The following is a 6,000-nucleotide window of genomic DNA, read 5'->3' as shown; positions in this document are numbered from 1 at the left end:
TTTGCCTTTAGTAGGATCTTGTTATTCAAAAGGACGTTGCAGTGTAGCTAGTCGCTTGTTTACCTGCCAAATTATTGTAAACTGTTTGAATTTGATGATATAAACAGCATAATAATTTAAGTCACAAGTATATCAACTCCTAATGTGATATTTTTTTTTTCAATTTGAATTTCGTTTATGGAAATTGCACATTAATGATTAGGGATTTGAATGATGGATTGAATTTATGTGTTTTGAAATTGTTGTCAGTTTGGGTTTTTGATTGTTGGATTAGAATTGGAGGGCTGATTCAAGTTAAATATTATCATTCAAAGAAAATAAAAATATCTGGTATTGATTTAGGATAACTCACATGGTAGACTGGTTCCAATGTGAAGTCGTTGTCCACTATCACATGTATAAATATGTAATGAATGAGCGTCCTTTGTCAACAATCAACCCAAGTGTGGATACCAATCTAATCACAAGTCGTTGCACACACTGTTACAAAAAAATAAAAATAAATTTTTTTTATCTAAATCACCGTAGGTCAAAGACTCATTAATTGTTTAAAATCGGTTAAAATTGGAATGTATGATAGACAACATATTCGAAACCAATTAATGATTGTTGTGAGAGGTTTCACAAACTAAATCGTGAACACCCCTAATCATCATCTGAAAGCTAAAAATATTATGATGTCACACTAATGTTAGATGCATATAGTATGTTAAGAGAATGAAAAATACAACTATTACATCGTCGACACTTTAGCAAAATCATTATTTAATGATAAATAAAGAACTATTTATAATGTCTAGCGCAATTTCTAAATATTATAAATTGCAAAAACACATTAACATTTGTACATGTTTCTTTTGTTTTTTCTGTAAGTATGATACATAAGATATTACCGTCTCTGTTTCTTTCTCACTACACGTGATTATCTCCAATACTTTAATAATTAACATGATGTTGCAAGTTCATTTTGTCAACAGAATAAAAAGATTTAATAACAATGAAAAATACTAAAATGATTTAAAACTAAATTAAAATTATTTTATTGAAAGTTTGAAGTGGAAACTTGATGATGATGTTATATTGTTATGAGAGGATGATACAAATTTAACACCTATCTATCTCTTTTATAATATTTTTAAGGAATTAATAGACCTCAACAGGACCCGGAATTAACCGAGTCAGAAATGGATTTCTCTATATCATGAATAATATAGAAAAAATTGATTTTAGACCAGGTTCCCTGGTAAGAGATAAAATAAATTCTGAATTCCAAGATCCTAAATGGGAGGAATTTAGAAAATGGTACTTAAAAAATTTTGAAATAAAACAATTACTATATTTTCGAGATGAATTTTATAAAGAATTAGAAGAACAAAATTGTATTATTTATTTTGTTCCATGGTTCTTTAATAAGTATGTGAATAGTATAATTTCTACTATTTACAGAGAATATGATTTAGGAGAAAAGAAAATAAAATCTATTTTCCCTCCTCAAACAAGTTTTAAAATTGAAAAAGAAAAGGTAACAATGTATTACCAAGCTTTTCAAAAATTACTGGAAGGTGATACTTTACCAGTAACAATTTTCCACCTAAATAAATTATTTAAACATATAAATTATACAAATTTATGTTTAATTATATTAGGAGAACAATTAGGTTCTATCCAAGAAAAAATTGAGGAAATAACCTCTTTAGTAAAAAATAAAAAAGTTTTTGAAACAGGAGAAGTTATAGCAGTTCCAGCTATTCAACCCCCTCCTGAAATAAGAGATTTTAAATTAAAATCTAATTCTGAAATATCTAAATTATTAGATACTAAATTGGAATTTATTTCAGAAAAAATGAAAGGTTTAAATATAAATACTCTTTCAAAAGAATTTTCTAAATCCACAAATAAAGAAAATTATAAAGAACAAATAAACTTAGAAATTGCTAAGTTACAGAATAAATATGCTAATAAACCTAGCATGAATAAATATTATTATGATAGACCAACTCCTCAAGATGTCTTAATAGAAGAACAGGAGTACATAGTAAATAATTCTTATAGTGGGAAGAACATCTATGAATGGAACATAGATGGTCAAACTGACACCCAAATAGCTAATACTATACATCGAATGATGATGTATTCTACGATATGTAAAGCAAATGGAAATACAGATAAATCTATTGCTAAAATGATAGTAGCAGGATTTACTGGTCAATTAAAAGGATGGTGGGATAATTATTTAACCCTCCAAGACAGAGAACAAATTTACTCTTCTGTAAAAGAAGAAAATGATATCAGTCAAGAAAATAGTGTGTATACTCTTGCTATCAATATAATGGAACATTTTACAGGCAGATGGTCTGATAATTCTGAAAATATTAGAACTCTTTTGCAAAATCTAAAATGTAAAACCCTTACATCATTTAGATGGTATAAAGATACATTTTTATGCAGGGTAATGGAATTACCAGAGAGTAATAGTACTCATTGGAAGTCTAAATTTATAGACGGTTTACCTCATTTCTTTTCAGAAAGAGTTAAACAGAAATTGAGAAAAGATAATATTAATATTAATTATGATGAATACACCTATGGTAGTTTAATAGGTATATGTAAAAATGAAGGATTAGCTTTATGTAATGAAATAAAGCTAAATCAGCAAATTAAAAGACAGTCTTTAATGGAAAAAAGACAGTTAGGCCAATTTTGTGATCAATTTGGCATGGAGAGAATTACTCCCCAAAATAATAAAAGAAAAGAATCTTCTTCTCAAAAACCAAAAAAATATTTTAAAAGGAAAAGGAAAAGAGAAGAAAGAAAAATAGAAAGAGATAAGAAAAGGGAAATTAAACCCTTTGAAAAATTTTATAAAAAATCTTTTATAATTTGTAGAAAATGTGGCCGTCCAGGTCATAAAGCAGCAACTTGCTGGGTAAAGAAAAAATTGAATGAAATAAAATATGATAATCTTAGAGAAACTTTAGAAAAAGATTATCATAAATTCTAATAGTACTTCTGATGAATCAGAAGCAGAATCTTCATATGAAGATATAAACATTTTAGATAATGAAAGCTTTATTTCATCTTCTTCAGATGATAATAGAGATTGTCATGAAGATTGTTGTAACAATGAGATAAATAATGATTCAATTTATGATATTATATCTCAATTCCAAAATATGGAATTAAATGTTATAACAAATGAATTTTTAGATTTATTAAAAAATATTCAAGATAAAATTAAGAAAGAAATGATTTTAGACTTAATAAGAAATGATAAAGGTGAATCATCTTCATCTAATAAAAATTTTCAACCTTATACTTTTGCTGAGGTTAAGAATCAATTGAATAAAAGAAATCAACCAAATAAACAGGTTGGTATTGAAGAATTAAAAATTGAGATTAATAATCTTAAAATAGAAATTAATAATCTTAGAAATAATAATAATAATTTAGAAGAAAGAATTATTAATTTAGAAAAAAGAAGATTGGAAATTAATGATGTAAATTTTTCAAAACTTCAATTAGAAAATTATTTAAAACAAATAGAAGAAATAACTTCTCAGAAATGGCATATTAAAGTCAAATTAATGATTGATAAACAATTTTCCAAAGAATTTACTGCTCTTTTAGATAGTGGAGCAGATTTAAATTGTATTCAAGAAGGATTAATCCCTTCAAGATATTTTCATAAAACCACCCAGAAATTAGGGTCTGCTGGTGGAAAACCATTACAGATAAGTTATAAGCTTCCCAATGCTTATATCTGTAATAATAATAAATGTATTCCTAATAGTTTTATTCTTGTTAAAGATTTAACAAGTCAAGTAATACTTGGATCACCATTTTTTAAGAAAATATTTCCTTTAACAAAAGTGGATGAAAAAATTATAAAAGGAACATTTCAAGGTGAAGAAATATCCTTTGAATTTGTTTCTGAACCAATCACTAGAATCATCAATAATATGATTGATGATTTAATTAAAGCAAAAATAAACCAAATAGAATTTTTAAAACAAGAAATAAATGAATTAACTATTTCAGAAAATTTAAAAAATCCTAAATTAAAGGATAAAATAAAATTGATTCAAAATAAGTTTTCTTTACAAATATGTAATGATCACCCAAATGCTTTTTGGGATAGAAAGAAACATATTGTTTCACTTCCTTATGAGGAAGATTTTAATGAAAGAGAAATTCCTACCAAGGCTAGACCTTGCCAAATGAATTCTGAATATTTAGAATTATGTAAAAAGGAAATAGAATCCTTAATAAATAAAGGATTAATTAGAAAATCTAAGTCTCCTTGGTCATGTACAGCGTTTTATGTTAATAAACATGCTGAGCAGGAAAGAGGAGTTCCTAGATTGGTTATAAATTATAAACCACTTAATAAAGTGTTAAAATGGATTAGATATCCAATACCTAATAAAAAGGATTTATTGGATAGGCTGCATGATGCAGTTATATTTTCTAAATTTGATCTAAAATCTGGATACTGGCAGGTTCAAATTAATGAATCTGACAGATATAAGACAGCATTTACAGTTCCATTTGGACATTATGAATGGAATGTAATGCCTTTTGGGTTAAAAAATGCACCCAGTGAATTTCAAAATATAATGAATGATATATTCATTCCTTATTCAAATTTTATCATTGTATATATCGATGATATATTAATATTTTCAAAAAATATAGAAATGCATTTTCAGCATTTAGAAATCTTTAAAAATATTATTATAAAGAATGGTTTAGTAATTTCTAGACCTAAAATGATGCTTTTTCAAACTAATGTTAGATTCCTTGGTCATAATATTGATAAAGGAGTTATAATTCCAATACATAGAAGTATTGAATTTGCTTCTAAATTTTCTGATGAAATTTTAGATAAAACTCAATTACAAAGGTTTCTTGGGAGTTTAAATTATATTTCTCCTTATTATGAAAATCTTGCAAAGGATACAGCTATCTTGTATGATAGATTAAAAAAGAATCCTAGGTATTGGTCAAACGATCATACTAAGGCAATACAAAAAATTAAACATAAGGTTCAAAATCTTCCATGTTTGAATCTTGCTAACCCAAATTGGGAAAAAATAGTTGAAACTGATGCTAGTGACATTGGTTATGGAGGAATTCTTAAACAAGTTTCTCCAAACAATAAACAAGAATATTTGGTTAGATTCCATTCTGGAAAATGGAATAATAGTCAAAAAAATTACGCAACTATTGCAAAAGAAGTTTTAGCAATAGTAAAATGTGTTTTAAAATTTCAAGATGATTTATATAATCAAAAATTTATAATAAAAACTGATTGTCAGGCAGCTAAATTTATGTTTGACAAAGATTTTAAACATAATGTTTCTAAACAAATGTTTGCAAGGTGGCAAGCTCATTTAGCCCCTTTTGATTTTGAAATAATCTATAAAAAAGGATCTGATAATAGTTTACCAGATTTCTTGACGAGAGAATTTCTCGATTCTATTTTGCAGAATTAATGGGAATTAAAGGACCATTGAAAATTGCAATGGGAAATATTAGAAGACAAATTGACTTTGAATATAGGATGAGGATGAGACATGCTTTAAGAATAGCAGAATATAATATGGATTATTCTTTACATCCTCAAGAAAAAAATTTTCTTATAGCAAATGAATGGAATCAATACTATATTTTTAAGAATCGAATAAAGATTCTTCAAGAAAAAGAGATAATAATCTCTTGTGCTTAATTTTATTTGCAGGAATGGATCCTCCATGGCGAGGAGGAAAGAAGAGCCAATCCTCCAATAGAGGAAGAGGCAGAAATTCTCATAATAATTCTGAAATAATTATTGGTCAATTTGGCCAAAAGAGGCTAATAGCTTCCAATATTGCTAATATAGCAAATTCATCCAGTAATACTGGAAAAAATAGATTTAATGATCCTGAATACCAGGAATTCCTAGCTTTCAAAGCAGCTAAGGAAAAAGGAAGCAATACTTCCTATTCAATTGTTACTCAA

This window comes from Bidens hawaiensis, unplaced genomic scaffold (assembly GCF_021521415.1).
Source record: "Bidens hawaiensis isolate Kalapana, Puna unplaced genomic scaffold, B.hawaiensis_p1.1 tig00064912_1, whole genome shotgun sequence".
NCBI lineage: Eukaryota > Viridiplantae > Streptophyta > Magnoliopsida > Asterales > Asteraceae > Bidens > Bidens hawaiensis.
The sequence above is the reverse complement of the archived record's forward strand: the minus strand, read 5'-3'. Positions refer to the sequence as shown.